This window comes from Triticum dicoccoides, chromosome 6B (assembly GCF_002162155.2).
Source record: "Triticum dicoccoides isolate Atlit2015 ecotype Zavitan chromosome 6B, WEW_v2.0, whole genome shotgun sequence".
Lineage (NCBI taxonomy): Eukaryota > Viridiplantae > Streptophyta > Magnoliopsida > Poales > Poaceae > Triticum > Triticum dicoccoides.
The window spans coordinates 654354897-654370063 of NC_041391.1; positions in this window are offsets into that span (position 1 = coordinate 654354897).

Below are 15167 nucleotides of genomic sequence, written 5' to 3' on the forward strand. Positions count from 1 at the left end.
GAGCCCCAGGAGGGAAGAAGACCGGCGAGACCCCTCGCACCAACTCCAGCAAGCGCACCTCTTCAGGGTGTTGCGCTGCCGTTGAGGACGTGCCAGAGAGCTCTGCCGGCAAGAGTAAGAAGTCCAGAGCTGTGCCACCAGAGACAAAGAAGGTGCCCGTCAAGGAGGACGGCACAGGTGGGGCTTTTACCATAAGCTCCACCCTCGACAGCAAATAGGAAAGCGAGCTCGTCACTTTTCCACTGGAGAATGTCAATGTGTTTGCGTGGCAAGCTTCCGACATCCCCAGTGTTCCCAGGAAAGTGATCGAGCACCATCTTGCTATCTGTCCTCATGTGCGGCCCGTCAAGCAGAAGGTCAGGAAGCAAGCTCTGGAGAGGCAAGAGTTCATCACGGAGGAAATCAGGAAGCTAGAGGTGGCGGGATTGGTAAGAGGAGTACTCAATCCGACATGGTTGGCCAATCCGATAGTGTTGCGCAAGGCAAACGGGAAGTGGAGGCTTTGTATTGATTACACAGACATCAATAAGGCTTGTCCAAAGGATCCTTTCCCGTTACCGTGCATCGACCATATTGTTGACTCCATGGCTGGGTGTGACATGTTATCATTCCTCGACGCCTACTCAGGATACCACCAGATCTTCATGACAAAAGAAGACGAGGAAAAGACAACATTCATCACCCCATGTGGTACGTATTGCTTTTTACAGATGGCTTTCGGGTTGAAGAGTGCTGGCTCAACCTTTGCGAGAGCAGTCCAAATTGGTTTTCAACCCTAGCTACATAGAAATATGGAAGCTTATATGGATGACATAGTGGTCAAAACCAAGGACAAGGCAACACTTGTGCGGGATCTGGAGGAAACATTTGGGAACCTGCGCAAGATCAACCTCAAATTGAACCCTGAGAAGTGTGTCTTCGGTGTCCCGTCTGGCAAGGTTCTTTGTGTCACAGCACGGGATTGAGGCAACCCGGACAAGATTAAGGCCATCGAGCAGATTGAGGCACCCAGACGGATCAAGGACGTGTGTCGGCTCACTGGCTGCGTTGCCGCCATGAGCAAATTCATCTCCAAATCCGCGGAGCGTGCCCTCCACTTTTTCAAGATCTTAAAGAAGACGGGCCCAGTGGAGTGGACCCTAGAGGCCGAGGCGGCGTTGGAAGACTTGAAGAAGTACCTCTCCTCTGCCCCGGTGCTGGTTGCGCCTAAACCACAAGAGCGAAGAGACAGCAGCAGCGGCAGAGTCAATAGTTAGCGGGCCAGAACCCTCCTCGGCAGGGCTCGGTCTCGGCAAGACTGAGTCCCCGGCAAGGGCTGGTACCGGTGCGGTAGGGCCCACGCGGTCGGGTGAAATGGTGAAGAGGAAGAAGATGGTGCAGCACCCGGTTTACTTCGTCAGCTCCCTTCTACAGGGAGCTAGATCGAGGTACCCAGGTGTGCAAAAATTGCTTTTCGGCCTCCTTATGGCCTCGAGGAAGCTGCGCCATTACTTCCAAGCACATGAGATCATCATGGTCACCCGCCTTCCGTTGCAACGGATACTGCATAACCCAGATGCAACAGGGACGATCGTGGAATGGGCCCTAGAGTTGTCGAGTTTCGGTTTAAAATTTGCAAGTACCTCGACGATTCAGAGCAGAGTCTTGGCGGAGTTTATTGCAGAATGGACCTCGACGCCTGATGAAGAGGTACAGGAGACCACTCTCCTCGGCAAGGAAACGAGCTGCAACTGGATCATGTATTTTGATGGGGCTTTTTCTCTGCAAGGCGCCGGTGCTGGTGTACTGCTTGTCGCACCCACTGGAGAGCACCTCAAGTACGTCATCCAAATGCACTTTCCCCGGGAGATGTCGACCAATAACACCGCCGAGTACGAGGGTTTGCTTGCCAGTGTCAGGATAACGGCGGACCTCGGAGTCAAAAAGCTCATCGTCAGGGGCGACTCGCAACTCGTTGTTAGACAGGTCAACAAGGATTACCAAAGCCCACTGATGGAAGCCTACGTGGATGAAGTGAGGAAGATGGAGGAGCGCTTTGACGATATACAAGCGGAGCACGTCCCTCGGGCGGAGAATGACATCGCCGACTACTTGTCAAAGTGCGCTGCCCTCAAGCTACCTGTGGAACCAGGTACTTTTGTGCTTCAGCTGACTCAACCATCCGTCGATCCATCGGCCGGGTGGAACAAGCGGAGGAGGCTAAGCCCCGGCAAGTACCTCCCCTCCGAGCCTTCCGGGGCCGCTGGCGGGGGTGCTACCGTGGATGCCAGCCTTGCCGCGGGCTGCCAACTCCGGCAAGGCCTGAGGCCATGGCCGAAGAGACGGCCGCTCCCGCGGCAGAACAGATGCCTTTAGTCCTTTCCGTCGAGCCACGGGCTCCGGCATGGGCGCAACACATTGTCCGATTCCTCCAAGTAGGAGAGCTTCCTGAGGAGCAGGAAGAAGCAGAAAGAGTAGCCCGCCGGTTGCTCTATATCAATTTGTCGACAGCGTGTTGTATAGAAGGAGACCAAATGGGGTGAAATTGAAGTGCATCTCCCAAGAGGAAGGGCTAGAGCTGTTGGCGGAGATACATGGAGGCATATGTGGCTCCCACAAAGGGTTAAGGGCCCTTGCCGGCAAGGCTTCTTCTGGCCCACCGCCCTCCAGGATGCGACGGCACTAGTAACCAAGTGTGAAGCATGCCAGTTCCATTCAAAGAAGCTTCATCAACCAGCCCAAGCCCTTCAAACCATACCTCTCTCCTGGCCCTTCTCGGTCTGGGGGCTCGACATATTGGGCCCTTCCACCACACCGTCGGGGGCTTTGAGTACTTGTACGTTACAATCCACAAGTTCACAAAGTGGCCGGAGGTGGAAGCAGTGAGGAAGGTGACGGCGCAGTCAACCATCAAGTTCTTCGAGGGACTAGTTTGCCATTTTGGGGTGCCCAATAGGATCATCACCGACAATGGCACACAGTTCACAAGCCATGCCTTCGTGCAATACGTTGAGGGTCTCGGCAGCAAGGTCCGTTTTGCTTCCGTGGCACACCCACAAAGCAACGGCCAAGCGGAGAGAGCAAATGCTGAAGTTCTGCGAGGCTTAAGAACAAAGACTTTTGACAAGATGCGCAAAATTGGAAGGCGCTGGATTGATGAGCTACCGGCGGTTCTTTGATCGATTAGGACAACGCCGAATCAAGCCACCGGCCAGACGCCCTTTGCCCTGGTTTACGGGGCAAAAGCAGTTCTCCCCACGGAACTCATATACGGGTCACCTCAAGTGCTCGCTTATGATGAGCTTGAGCAAGAGCGACTACGCCAGGATGACGCAACGCTCCTTGAGGAAGATCTTCTCCGGGTGGCTGTGAGAGCAGCACGCTACCGGTAAGCCTTGCGCCGCTACCATAGCCGCAAGGTTCATGCCCGGAGCTTTGAGGAAGGCGACATTGTTCTTCGGCATGTTCAGTCGGCCAAGAATTCTAGCAAGTTAATGCCGAAGTGGGAAGGCCCTTATCGGGTAACACGAGTCACCAGGCCCAGTGCAGTCCACCTGGAGATCGAAGATGCCATTCCAGTGAGCAACTCCTGGAACATCGAGCATCTTCGCAAGTTTTACCCATAAGGCGCGGCTGTCGGGCCTCCCGGCAAGCCACCCTTTTTGTGCAAGCCTTGCCGACAAGGCATGTAACCCTTTGTATAAAGCCAGGCACAGACCCTGAGCACTAATAAAGGAAGTGTTGGCGCCCTAAGTTATAGCATGCATGCTAGGTCGAGTCTCCTCCTCGGTTAGGGTTGATAGTGTCTCGCAGCGACTAACCCCTAGCTTAGAGGTCGAGTGTGCATCTCTCTGTTTCTTCCATGTCCTTTTTGGTTCGTAGGACACATAAGTATTTCTGCCGAGCTGTTTGGAAGAAAGGAATAGACATGTGCCCCAACCCCAACAAGCCAAGGTTGTCGGGGGCTACAAATACAAGGATCCGTCCACAGCAAGCCAAGGGTGCAGGGGGCTGCAGGTCTAGATATGTCTTTTATCCTCTATCATGCATTTCGTTATGAACTGGGGTATGTGAAACCTCGTTTTATATCCAAGCTACCGTACTCCCCTCTTTCCGAACCTAAGGATTATCCCCTGGGTCCGAAGTTGGTCGTAGTCGCGGCAACAAGGGGATAGAACATGGAGCCCAAACTCATCTCATCCCTGCCTCTGCCAAGAGCGTGAGAAAGGTCGAGCGAGATGGGGGAACGGCGAGGCCTGTTGCCGGGTGAAAAACGTTTACTTTAGATGGCAACAAGGATTCGATCCTTGCCGTGGGTTTCACCCGTGAACGAAAAGCCCGGCAAACATCCCTTTTCATTAAAAACATCCCATACAAGTACAGTTCATACAGAATGAAAAACATGAACAGGGGGATTACAAGTTCTAAAAATTAACGAAGGCCCGAAGGCTTACAAGACTAAAAAGAGATAAGGTGCCCGTAATCCCTTTTTTGTCCCTCTCCTCAGGAAATGGAACAAGAAGGCAAAAGGGAAAAATGGGCGCCTAGGCAAAATACGAGCAGCAGAAGAACACCTCGGTGGCCGCCCCAAGGGGAGGCTGGTGATGATGATGATGGTGGAAGAGCTGGAAGACGAGGCGGCAGGACCATCAATACGCTACGAAGGCGTCGGTGCCCACGTACTCCGACTTGACGGCCTTGCCACCCGCCCTCTTCCTCTTCCGCAGCCCCCCGACACCAGCCGGCCCAGGAGGCGACCCCGAGAAGTTCAAGCAGCCAGCGACACGGACGATGGGGTCACCGGTGCCACCCCGGGGCGATTCGCCCGACACCTAGTCGGACCCGTCATCCTGCTGCCCGCTACCCTTGTCGTCGCTGCCGCTGTCCTCCTCGTCACTCTCGCTCGAGGAGGAGTCTTCGTCGTCGGAGGAGCTCTCCATGCAGCACTTTAGACGAGTACCACGGTCTCCAAAAACCTTGACGGAGAGCAGGCCATCCTCCATCAACTTGAAGAGAAGGGCAAGCCACAGTGTCAGGCTGTGGACGCGGGCAAAGGTCTTCTATCCTCGATGATGGTACATTACGTGAGGGGCGGGGAACTCAGCATCGGCCCATATGCCGCTATTCCCACAACCCCACATATGCAACCACAACACCTGCAGTGGATCTAGCTCCATGGCCCGAGCAAATGGGGTCGGGAGACGGAGACGACGGCGCACCGGCCGACGCAGCCTCACGAAGAACTCGAAGGGGTTGTTCCCGACATGGCCCTCCATGGGGGGGAGGGCCGCTAGCGGGGGCGAGGCCGACGCACCGCCCCATCCTCCTCTCCCCCGAGCACCGCGACGACCTCGGCCCCGTCCTCTCCATCTTCCCCTCACGGCCGGCTCCGCTACCACGGGCTCTTGGGAGGGAGCACTGCACTGTCGAGCCGAGACCCTCGCCGCCACCGAAGAAGCATCGCCACGCCCTCTCGCCATGGCAGGAAGAAGGAGAGCGCAAGAATGGGGAGAGGCAGATGACGGAGGATTGAGAGGCGCCGTTCCTCCCACTCCTGTCTTTATAAAGGGGCGGGGGCGAGGCCCGGCCACCCCTCTCGACCAATCTGGCCTGTTGGAGTAACCACGGGCGGGGCCATCGACCGCCCTCCCCGCTCAATTAAAGGTGCGTGGGAATCGGCCTGCACGCGCGTGACTTCCTGTATCCTGCGCGCCTATCATTCGCTCTGCATCATGCATGCAGAGAACGTGGCGTAAGGAGCGGGCGCAATGGGACGTGTGGTGCAATAGTTCCCGAATAAGGGGTAGTAAATGAGCAGCAGCCCTGCGGTCTCAAAGAGGCACGCAGGCCGCCTCCTTACTGTTCGCCACAAGATGACGCTAGTTGTCATGGTATTCTCACGGGGGGCTTGCGAGTCGACAGATGCCACAAGGGCTTAGCATGAGGGTAAGACTGCTGCTGATAGGACCGGGAGCGGGTATACGAGTAGCACGTGGTGGTTTACCCAGCTTCGGAGCTCTCCGGAGAGATAATACTCCAACTGCTGCATGTCTGAGTGTATCTGGTATGTATATCTGGTACAGAGTGCTCCTGGAGCTGTATCTGAGGTCAGTGCCATAGGCATCTGGCATCTGGCCCCGTATATGCCTCGTATGTGGCATGCTAGTGGCCGGCCATGCTCATGGCCGTGAGCATGTGGGTGCTCATGCATGAGTGCCTGAGAGAATGGATGGATGGATAACTATATATAGTGTGGAGCTAGCTTTCTATCTAGCTATGTAGTGGTATGGGCAAGGCATGGTGGAGTGTCATCCTTGTCCCCTGGGTCACTTTATAAATAGTGCCAGGGAACAAGTGACACTATACATGATGGCTGAGATGACACGTGAATAGTGCTCGGGTACGATCGTCTCGTCGGTGTCTTGTCGATGTCGCTTCGGGCTGCAGTCGGCAGCCGGCTAGTTGGCACAGTCGGCAGCCGATAGCCGGCCGGGCAGAGCAGTCGGACGGAGAGCCGGCAGAAGCGGCCGGGCAGTCGGATTGTGGGGCTTTGCTAGCCCCGATGTCTTGAAATATCGTCTTGCCGTCTTCGGGGTACACGTGGTCAATTACTCCGACAGTAGCCCCCAAGCCTCCGGGCAACTTGGCAAAGTTGGGCGGAGGTTTTTTGGCGAGTGTTCATGGGAATGATCATGAAAATAGACAAAGTTAGTCCATGCAGATATATCAAATGTTTGCTTTTATCATTGCGAGTTTTATGCGGAGGGTGCCGACTCGGTTTCGTCCGAGCCCCCTTCTATCTTTTTCATGTCCCCTCCGCTCTTTGGCTTGTGATCTCGCTAGCCGGACAGCCGCTCTGCGGTCTGTGCCTAAGAGTGGGCCGCGGAGTGGAGCGTACAATACTCAGACTCTGGGAGCGAATTTAACCGAGTAGATACTCATAAAGGAAACGGTCGGGTCGCCTGAAGCGTTTTTCTTCCCGGACGTTTTTCGCATGGGTGGCCTCCAGCGTTCACTCTTGCTAGTCGGACAGCCGCTCTGCGGTCTGTGACTAAGAGTGGGCCTTTGGTACCGCGCACGCTACTAAGTCGTCTGCGGGAACCAACGTCTCAGGCCAAGCGGCCAGCCCCCGGGCCAACTCTGGCTGGCGCCGGGGAGAACAGTGATGCAACTGTAATAAAATGTGGAGATAGCCCCCGAGCATTGCTCGAGGTTATCCGTGCTCTCGCGGTGAAAAAATATGCGTGTGAGGAGCTCACATTGATTTTCATGTAGTCGCAGCAGAGGTCATCAAAGACAGCCGGCGTGGCACGGCACGCGCGGAGCGCGCCGGCGCACCCGCTGGGTGTCGCCTTCGAGCCCCCGGGTGCTCGAAGGGGTCCCGGCCGGTCAGGCTCAACCGGCCAGGCGGCGAGGTAACTTGCAGCGCCTGTTTCTTCTTTCTTCTCTTCTGCCGACTGCTGGCAGCCGGACAAAACTCTTCTCTTGTCTCTTGTTTTGTTTCTTGCAATGTTTCGTGGGGGTGCGCCAGCGCACCCACTGGGTGTAGCCCCCGAGATTCGGGCCGACTGCTGTGCAGTCGGACCGGATCTTTCGGCAACTACTTTGTCTTCTTTCTCACGGGGTGCGTCAGCGCACCCACTGGGTGTAGCCCCTGAGAACCGGGCCGACTACTGAGCAGTCGGGCCGGATCTCCCGGCAACTACTTTGTCTTCTCTTTCTTCGCGGGGCGCGTCAGTGCACCCGCTGGATGTAGCCCCCGAGTTTTTGGCCGACTGCTGAGCAGTCGGGCCGAATCTCCCGGCAACTACTTTGTCTTCTTTCTCGCGGGGGCGCGTCAGCGCACCCGCTGCGCGTAGCCCCCGAGATTCGGGCCGATTGCTGAGCAGTCGGGCCGGATCTCCCGGCAACTACTTTGTCTTCTCTTTCTTCGCGGGGGCGCGTCGGCGCACCCACTAGGTGTATCGTCGGAGCAGGAGGCAGTCCAGCCGGCTTGGCATAGCCGGCAGTGCGGGTCATGACTGACCATCCAAGTGGCGAAGCAGACGGACGAGTCATCCGGACGGGTTTGCCTTTTGTTTTCTTTGTCCCAGCCGACTTCTTTTCTCTCTCTTTTTTTTCAGCCCGACTGCATGCGAGCAGCCGGACGCCACCACCTGACCATTTTCTTTTTTCTTGTTCAGCCGGAAGCCGCTCCTGACTTTTCTTTCTCCCCAGCCAACCTCACACATTTTTTTTCTCTTGGGCAGCCGGCCCCTTCCAGCACAAGCAGCCGGCCGCAGCTGCCGAGCGGCGGAAGGCGGCGCGGGAGCACATAGCCGGCAGGCAGCCGGGCCGGCCGGGTGGCCTGGGAGTCGGCCAACGCGGGAGCCGGCCGGGCCGCGCGCGGCAACAGTCAGCTGGGGAAGCCGGCGGGCATGGCGCGGATGTAGAGGATGCACGCGAGGCAGGCAGCCACGGGCAGACCGACGCAGGCGTGGGGTCGTGGAGCCGCAGGGCTGCACAGGCGGAGGCGGGACGGCACAAAGCCGGTAGCCGCAGGGACGTGGCTTGGGCCGGTTGCAGCAGCGAGCAGGCGGCCATGGGTGGAATCGGCCCGGTGCACCGGCAGCCGGCGTAGCCGGATCCGGAGTCGATGGTCAGCGTGGGTCAACTAGCGGGGCGGGGCGGCAGCCGGTGCGGCGCGAGTCGGAGCCACTTGGAGCGGTGAGGCGCAGCCGGCGTAGCGTGGTGAAGACGGACCTGGCGGCGGGAAGGTGAGGCCGGGCGTGCGGAAGAGCTGGAGGCGGTCGAGCACGGGAGCCGACGCATCTGACCGCGGGGGCGGCCCGGTGCTGGAGCCGGCGCGGTTGGAGGCCAGGTTGACGCGGGCGGCGAAGGGCGGAGCCGGCGAGCACTCGGCGCGCACGGAGACGGCAGACGAGCAGCCGGAGCAACGCGGCGGTGCAGTTGGCGCGGGGCTTCGTGGGAGCGCCCGGCGCATTCGTCTGGAGCGATGGAGCAGCAGGGAGCCCAGGCGGACGCGCGCGGTGGAGTGACGGCCATGGTATACGGGAGTCGTCTCCGTGGTTGCTAGAGGTGCGGCCATGATGGCCCGTAGCAGGCAGGGAAGTGAGCAGGGTAGCAGCTCGTTGCCGGAGCAGCTTATGGAGTAGCGGACCAGCACTCAGGGGCTGCCGCAACGCGTGGCCGCGAGAAGGGAGTGGCGGGGCTGAAGCAGCGCGCAGAGCAGACAAGAGTGGAGGCGAGCCTGTACCTATGTACACCGCGGCGTCGGCGTCGTCTCTCCGGTAGCGCCTCCATTATCTGACCATTGTACACACACACACGATCCGACTCGTATCCGGCTAGTGTATGGGCATCATCTAGGAAATATCTAGGCATAGTGTTTGGCCAATGGTTTGACCATTGTCTGACTTACATCTAACTAGCTTGTCTAGATGATATTTCGGGTAGCGAACGTGCATTTTCGGCCGGAGCAAGGCGCGGGGTAGAGGGGAGTAGGCGCGAGTGGGCGCGTGGGCGGATGCGACCAACCGAAGCGAGGCCCCGTGCGCGGCGTGTGCACGTACGGACAACCGGCATCGCAACGGTGGTGATGACGAAGGCAGTGAGGTCGATGGTGAGGTCACGCCGCCCCTCACGGCCATTTCGGGGGCATGTCGATGTCGAACCCCGACCGCTATCCGAGAGGCGGCGCGATGTCGCGATGATGAAGACGAAGAGGCCGATGGTGAGGACGCGCCGCCCCTCACGGCTGCTCTGAGGGCGTGTTGACGTCGGGCCCCCGAGCGCTACCGGAGAGACGACGGCGACGCCACGGTGATGACGAAAGTGGTCCCGACCGGACTGCGAAACCAACAGCAGCGTGGTAGCATAGTAGTAGTACCGCCCCACGGTGGGCGCCAACTATCGTGGTATTCTCACGGCGGGGCTTGCAAGTCGACAGATGCCACAAGGGCTTAGTGTGAGGGTAAGACTGCTGCTGATAGGACCGGGAGCGGGTATGCGAGCACGCGGTGGTTTACCCAGTTTTGGAGCTCTCCGGAAAGATAATACTCCTACTGCTGCATGTCTGAGTGTATCTGGTATGTATATCTGGTACAGAGTGCTCCTGGAGTTGTATCTGAGGTCAGTGCCATAGGCATCTGGCATCTGGCCTCGTATATGCCTCGTATGTGGCATGCTAGTGGCCGGCCATGCTCATGGCCGTGAGCATGTGGGTTCTCATGTGTGAGTGCCTGAGAGAATGGATGGATGGATAACTATATATAGTGTGGAGCTAGCTTGCTATCTAATCTATGTGGTGGTATGGGCAAGGCATGGTGGAGTGTCATCCTTGTCCCCTGGGTCACTTCATAAATAGTGCCAGGGGACAAGTAACACTATACATGATGGCTGAGATGACACGTGAATAGTGCTCGGGTACGATCGTCTCGTCGTTGTCTTGTCGATGTCGCTTCGGGCTGCAGTCGGCAGCCGGCTGGTTGGCACCGTCGGCAGCCGGCAGCCGGCCGGGCAGAGCAGTCAGACGGAGAGCCGGGAGAAGCGGCCGGGCAGTCGGACTGAGGGGCTTTTCTAGCCCCGATGTCTTGAAATATCGTCTTGCCGTCTTCGGGGTACCCGTGGTCAATTACTTCGACACCAGCATGCGTCGGTCACACATGCCCATGCGACCCCACGTCACGCATTCGACACGGGTCGTGGGGGAAGCGCAGCGGACGGAACAGTTACCACAGTAAAAATCTGCCCCAACTGCCCACGCACCGTTCTGGGCCTGGCCCAACAACGTGCTGCGCTTATGTATGGCCCAGACCCGGGGGCTCCTGTCGGTGTATAAAAGTAGGGGCTCTGCTTTTGACCCCTTTACTTGTGCACAGGCAGTCAGAGCCACCCGCCACGGCTATGCATAACAGTGAAAGAGAGGGAAGCCGGAGAGAAGACGAAGGCACAAGACAAACAAAGCAACGACAAGGACCAAGGCCACAAAGATCGGATGGACGAAGCAGGTTTCCCCGGCTAGGACCCTTGCCGGGGCAGCCTCAGCGGCCCCGGCAAGACTCTTGTCGGGGCAGCTCGCCCACACCAGCTGAGCGAGCCACCTTCGAGCCCACCAATGCTAAACAAACGCATTGGGACAAGGCACGGGAGGCACCTCTGTGGTGGCATGCAGATCTTTGTGAAGACAAAGAATGGTCAAGATCAAGTGAAGATAGGAAGGCAACAATCCTTGGCAGGGTTCTTACCGAGGAAGCCCACGAGACCCCCGGCAAGGTCCTTGCGAGGGACGATGGCGTGCCGCGGCAGCAGGGCCACTGCCAGGCCCACGCCAGCCAAGTCTCTGCCGCCGTTCGCATGCAGCTGCCGACCCAACCAGCTGGGTAGGCGCCTGCATGGCAACATGCAGCCCTTAGTGGAGGCTCCACCACCGCGCCACCTCAGCTGCCTGCCTGCCTACATGGCACCGCATGCATCGCTGGCCAGGGCGTGTGTCAAAGTGAGGAGGAGCAACGACGGACGGGACGGGCCTCGCTCCTATCCCTAATAAAGTGAAGGGACACCTAAGCCTCGCATTAAATGCGCTTTGTCCTGTAATACCAGCGATAAGCCCGCAACGCTGTAGCACTTTCCACCTCCTGTGTGCCACTGTGGCAGCCACTTTCGCCTATAAAAGGAGGCCCATGGCGCACTGGAGAAGGATTCGGCTCTTTCGAACCGGGCAGCACCCATAGCTAGTTCAAGAGCTCAAGAACACTAAATATATCCACCAAAGCAGGATCTTAGGGTTTTACGCATCTTTGCGGCCCGAACTTGGGTAAATCCCCTTTGTGATGTCTACTAGTCCGGCTCTTCTCACGATCCCGCGCCCCGCAACCGTAGTAGGGATTCTAGTGATCCCATAGGTGTCGTTTCCCACCGACAATAGTGGATACTAGGGATCAAACCCTAACAAAACTAACTTGATTACATGGTAAATCTCATCCAACCCATCACCGTCCAGCAAGCCTCCGATCGAATTACTCATGCACAGCGGTGAGCATCATGAAATTGGTGATGGAGGATGGTTGATGATGACGACGGCGACGAATCGCCCTCTTCGGAGCCCCGAACGGACTCCAGATCAGCCCTCGCGAGAGAGATTAGGGCTTGGCGGCTGCTCCGTATCGTAAAACGCGATGAAACTTGCTCTCTGATTTTTTCTCCGTGAAATGGAATATATAGAGTTGGATTAGTGGTCGTTGGAGCAATAGGGGGCCACGAGACAGGGGGCGCGCACAGGGGGAGGGGGCATGCCCAAGGGGAGGGGGTGCGCCCCCACCCTCGTGGACAGGGTGTGGGCCCCCTGGTCTTGATTCTTTCACCAATATTTTTTATATTTTCCAAAAGTTATCTCCGTGGATTTTTAGGTCATTTCGAGAACTTTTGTTTTCTGCACAATAAACAACACCATGGCAGTTCTTCTGAAAACAGCGTCAGTTCGGGTTAGTTTCATCCAAATCATGCAAGTTAGAGTCCAAAACAAGGGCAAAAGTGTTTGGAAAAGTAGATACCTTGGAGACGTATCAACTCCCCCAAGCTTAAACCTTTGCTTGTCCTCAAGCAATTCAGTTGATAAACTGAAAGTGATAAAGAAAAACTTTTACAAACTCTGTTTGCTCTTGCTATTGTAAATATGTAAAGCCAGCATTCAAGTTTTTCAGCAAAGATTATGAACTAACCATATTCACAATAACACTTAGGTCTCGTATTTACTCATATCAATGGCGTAATCAACTAGCCAGTAATAATAATAAATCTCGGATGACAACACTTTCTCAAAACAATCATAATATGATATAACAAGATGGTATCTCACTAGCCCTTTCTAAGACCGCAAAACATAAATGCAGAGCACCTTTAAAGATCAAGGACTGACTAAACATTGTAATTCATGGTAAAAGAGATCCAGTCAAGTCATAACCATTATAAACTAATAGTAATGCATGCAAATGACAGAGTGCTCTCCAGCGGGTGTTTTTTAATAAGAGGGTGATGACTCAACATAAAAGTAAATAGATAGGTCCTTCACATAGGGAAATAGGGATTTGTAGAGGTGCCAGAGCTCGATTTTAAAATAGAGATGAATAACATTTTGAGAGGTATACTTTCACTGTCAACACAACAACTATGAGATCTCGATATCTTCCATGCTACATACATATAGGCGGTTCCCAAACAGAATGGTAAAGTTTATACTCCCCCACCACCAACAAGCATCAATCCATGGCTTGCTCGAAACTACGAGTGCCTCCAACTAGGAATAGCCCTGGGGGAGTTTTGTTTAATTATTTCGATTTGCTTTGATATTTTTTATCATGGGACTGGGCATCCCGGTTACCAGCCATTTTCTCCTGAATGAGGAGCGGAGTCCACTCCTCTTGAGAATAACCCACCTAGCATGGAAGATACAGACAACCCCAGTTGAAACATGAGCTGCTCGAGCATACAAAACAGAAGTTCATTTGAATGTTTGGAGTTTGGCACATACAAATTTACTTGGAAAAGCAGGTAGATACCGCATATGGGAAGGTATGGTGGACTCATATGGCATAACTTTTGGGGTTTATGGAGTTTGGATGCACAAGCAGTATTCCCCCTTAGTACAAGTGAAGGCTAGCAAAAGACTGGGAAGCGACCAACTGAGAGAGCGACAACAGTCATGAACATGCATTAAAATTAATTAACACTGAGTGCAAGCATGAGTAGGATATATCCACCATGAACATAAATATCGTGAAGGCTATGTTGATTTGTTTCAACTACATGCGTGAACATGTGCCAAGTTGAGTCACTCGAATCATTCAAAGGAGGATACCACCCTATCATACCACATCACAACCATTTTAATAGCATGTTGGCACGCAACGTAAACCATTATAAGCTCCTAGCTAATTAAGCATGGCATAAGCAACTATAATCTCTAATTGTCATTGCAAACATGTTTATTCATAATAGGCTGAATCAGGAACGATGAACTCATCATATTTACAAAAACAAGAGAGGTTGAGTTCATACCAGCTTCTCTCATCTCAATCAGTCCATCATATATCGTCATTATTGCCTTTCACTTGCATGACCGAATGGTGTGTATATAATGATAGTGCACGTGCATTGGACTAAGCTGGAATCTGCAAGCATTCAATTCAAGGGAGAAGACAAAGTAATATGGGCTCTAAGTTAAATCAAAAATCATGCATATAAGAGCCACTAAGCATTTTCATTATGGTCTTGTCCTCTAGGCCCTCAAAGAAAAGAAAAGAAATAAAACTATTTACACGGGAAAGCTCCCAACAAGTAAAAACAAGAACGAGAATTTTTTTGGGTTTTCATTTCAATTGCTACTACAAGCATGGAGATTAAACTAACTAATTTTTTTGGTTTGCTTAAGGTTTATCAAACACACAAGAAGAACACTAGAAAAAGAAATTAAACTAGCATGGATAATACAGTGAAAAAGTATGAGCACCGACAACTAGAATAGTGTGTGAACATGAATGTAAAGTCGGTGAGAAATACGTACTCCCCCAAGATTAGGCTTTTGGACCAAGTTGGTCTATGCCCAAGGATTGCGGCTTCTCTCCCCAGTGTACTGAGGAGTGTCATCTAGATACCACTGGCTGGCGATCTCCTCTGGATCCCACTGATAACAGGATGGATGATAAGGGTCCAGTGGAGGTTCCGGCTCAGGATCTGGAGCGGATGTCTGGCCTCGATGCGCGTACACAGCCTTCGGCAAGACAAGGTAATGACCTGCAGTTAAATCAAACAAATTATGCGCTGGTAGGGTAATAATCTCATTGTGTTTCTTATTAAATCTCAGGTTATACAGAAGTATCTTAACATCGTTGTCAACAATAAACTCATGCGCTACCATGCTCCTTTAATCTAAGAAGGTAAGAGGCAGCAGTGTCTCCTCTTTCTCATCATGCCTAATAGGTATCTCGAAATGTTTAGCAAGGCGTGAAGCATAGATACCTCCAAAGATGGGGCCCGTTGTACGGTTTAAGCTTAACCATTTAGCAATAACAGCACCCATACTAAAAGTGTTATCACCGAATAAGGCATGGAGCAGAATAATGATATCAGGAACACCGAAGTTTTCACTATTTCCACGACCAATTAAGCATCGACTAGCAAATATGGAAAAG